The sequence below is a fragment of the Rhopalosiphum padi genome, chromosome 3, assembly GCF_020882245.1.
Source record: "Rhopalosiphum padi isolate XX-2018 chromosome 3, ASM2088224v1, whole genome shotgun sequence".
NCBI lineage: Eukaryota > Metazoa > Arthropoda > Insecta > Hemiptera > Aphididae > Rhopalosiphum > Rhopalosiphum padi.
In genome coordinates, this window is record NC_083599.1 from 48,234,344 (window position 1) to 48,238,129 (window position 3,786).

The 3,786-nt window shown below is 30.8% G+C and overlaps 1 pseudogene; it reads left to right on the forward strand.

Moving 5' to 3' along the window:
• Nucleotides 1–2,221: 2,221 nt before the first annotated feature.
• LOC132925148 (chitobiosyldiphosphodolichol beta-mannosyltransferase-like) lies at nt 2,222–3,571 on the forward strand (annotated as a pseudogene).
• The last annotated feature ends 215 nt before the right edge of the window (nt 3,572–3,786 follow it).

The following is a 3,786-nucleotide window of genomic DNA, read 5'->3' on the forward strand; positions in this document are numbered from 1 at the left end:
GAGGATGCTGCACCCGTATTTGTATTTATTGTCTTCACTTTCCTTTTTACAATCCGAAACTTTAGATAATAATATAGAATGTAAATTATCATTGATTATTATTTATTTGTGCATAGTATATTAGTATAATATTATTAATATATAATATATGTACGCATTACTCAATGATATGATCTTAAAGTATGACAGTATGTCAGTATGAGGCGTCGTGGTTGGTCTCTACTCTCTAAAACGCTATAGGTACCTATACATATATTACCTATGATAAACTGTAAATTTTCGTGATAACAACATGAGATAACTTCGGTGTGTACTAGTTGCGGTCATAATCAAAAATTACATACTAGTTGCGGTCACCCCTCAAAAAGGTTACATACTAGTTGCGGTCACCTCTGAAAAAGGTTACATACTAGTTGCGGTCACTCAAATAATAATAACTAAGTATAGTAAATAATATAATATTATTTAATTAGAAAAATGTTATCAACATTTTCCTTCCCATTTATATTGAAAAGATAACAGACTTAGGACTGTCTACACTATTATTTTTTGTGTAGGTATGGTTAAAAATGTTGATACTTATGTTTAAATTACGTAGTTAAACTTGTGTCAAAATATAGTATATAGTAGTAAACTTGTGTCAAAATATAGTATATAGTAGTAAACTTGTATCAAAATATAATATATAATAGTATAATAATAATAATAATTTAAAATTTTAAAATTTTGTAGGTATAAATTTAAAGGAAATCGACTTTAGATATTCAAGCCGATTTATTTCACCTTCTTTATAATATTGTATTTGTTGCGCTAAAAAATGCTCTTTTTCTATTGAAATTTTATTAACACGACTGGTTTTTGTACAATTCATTTTTAAATAGCCATTCGTTTGAATTTCATTTAAAGCGTCAATAAATATAAAAATATTAGGGTGAGAGTGGTAAAACATGCTATTGCAGAGCTTTGAATGAAAACTTTCACATGCATTGGTTGTTCGTGTTATGGAAGACGAACATTCAGCCCATAATGACGGTGGATATCTCGAATCTTCCCTTACATACACTTCTAAAATATAGTCTGTAAATGCAGTTAATTTTGAATTATTAGGTGGAAGAAGAGCCATAATATCTGTGACAAAACAATCGTCAACTTCATCTGGTCGTAGAAACGGAAGTCCGAAAAAAAGTTTCAAATATTCGGACATTTCACCGGGTTTCATATATGGTTTTGCTAGACCTAATGACTGCATTTTGCGAAACCATGCTTGCCCTAGGTGAAAACGGCATGCTTTCAAATTTGTAGTGGGCCATACATCTTTAATTGCTGTGTGGATAGCCTGTTCGAAGTCACTGAAAACTCTATTTGGGATATAGTCACAAAAATTATTTTTGAGATGATCTAATACAGTCTTGTACGTATTATGACATTTACTAGGCAACAACGAAAAAAACAATGGTATGTATGAGCTTTTATGAGTTTTTTACAACATACCCACCGTTGTACGTCATTCGCTAATTTACGATAAAATCGAAATTTATAATTATTAACGACCCGTAATGGTTTTAATTTTTCACTCAACATATTTTTTGAATTCATTTTTATGTTTTACCGTATCAAAAGACGTAGGCACAATTAAAGCAATATTCGAAACTATCGGAGTATACAATTTAATCTATTTTATTTATAAACTTTACAAATAAGTAGTGGTGTTCCCACATATATACGCCGTGTGCATTATATATAGCTATGATAAGCTATGACCGCAACTAAGATATTACCTAAATTAGCGTGACCGCAACTTTTATATCTGTTTATCTCAAAAATCGTCATGACCGCAACTAGTATGCAGCCGATAACTTCGACATCGTTTCCGTGCGTGGATACGAAATGATAAGTGATAACCGAAGATCGAACTGATTGGCGATCGCATGATCACTGCTGAAGTTCAAATTCTCGGCTCAAAATTTATCAACGATCACGATTTCAAGAAGTAAGGTTCCAGGTGTCTCGAAATCCTTTCGAATATCCGTCGGGTTCGCGCACATGCGACCGTCATAACCATTAAAAATGTTGCTGAATACATTGAAAATGAGAAAGAAGAACATCTGCGTGGTAGTCTTGGGAGACATAGCCCGAAGCCTAAGGATGCACTATAACACGCAATCCTTGATCCGCCTAAATTTTGATATTGACATCGTTAGATACTTAACTTAGCCCCTTAATGGACTACCTGAACTCTGAAGGAGAACGCTACGATTATCAGTGTCCGAAAACAGTTTCCATTCAACAAATGTGAGTATTATCTACCTTACCTATGTTGTGTGATGTCTGCTTGTTGGCTATTACTATTGTAAATATCCCAATTTTTTATAAGATTTCAGTTGATAACTTTTCTTACAAACAATTGATTTATTTTACCTCCTTCATTGTTTCCACCTCCCTAGTGGTCATTGGTCATACATATAGTAATTTTTTGTGTGCCGTGTGGGCTGTATTTGATTAAGATGATATTACTATAAGTTTTATTTGTATTCCACAGATGATAGAATTCCTGTTCAAAGTTGTATTGCAAATGCTGACACTATTATTGAGAGAACACAAATCTGATATAGTTCTAGTTAAAAATAAACCAGTATTTCAACATTTGCTGTTTGTTGGTTTTATTGTGTCTACTTATCAATGCAAATCGACTAATATGATTAAACATACTCAATACTTGCCTTGGTTAAGTTTTAATGTACCTCTGGTAAACTTTTCTTATTCTACAGACTATTTTTGGCAGACTAGCTGATTGTAATGTATGGTGTTACACTGTTACCAAAGCAATGAATAAAGACTTATGTAAAAAATGGATTATTGAGTAAGTTTTTTTTATCAGTTACAGTATTTTTATTTTTAAATTTGTTAACAAATTATTTATGTTGTGTACCTATTTCAGAGCTACTTTATATGATTGTCCAGGACCACAGTTTAAAACAATAAAATTAACAAGAAAATATTGTTTACTAGATAAAAATTATTTAAACAATTTTACTGAGCTATTAGAATCTGACCGAACTAGTCTTCTTGTGTCCAGTACTAGCTGGAACCCTGCAGATGAAGATTTTTCAATTCTATTGAAAGCTCCTCAAAGTATACACACTATTATCTACATATATCACTGACCTTTTATAATCAATTGAACGTATCACTATGTTTAAGTTTAATCCATTGTTTTTCTTAACAATTATAAATTTATTTATTTTGCTATCTATAAAAGTGGTTCTGGATGATTATTGTGGAATATTTTGTTATACGTGTGTGTTTAAATCTTAATATTTTAGCTTAAAAGATAATTAGGTCATTGCAATATATTAATGTACATTAAATGTTTTAGAATATGATGAAAATGATAGTATTTATCCAAAACTCATTTGTTGTCACTGGGCGAGGTTAGCAAGGCCCATTAAAATGTCACTATCAGTATATGATTTTCAAATTGAAGTGGAAAAAAAATTCAATTATTACACCTTGGCTTGAGAATAATGGATATCCACTTTTTTTAGGTAAAGTTGAAGGATTATTACTTTAAGATAAATTATTTTTTGTATTGTATAATATATTTTCTGAATAATTTCAGTCGGTTTTTACTTACTCCCTCGAGCAGTTTAAGATTATCCATGCAAGTGGTCATATGTACAGTACTTATTGGTTTACCAGTTTATGCATGTAATTTTAAATGGTAATAAATATTTCATTGACAGAGAATTATAGCTTTTCTGCAATAAATGTAACCAATTTTTTTTT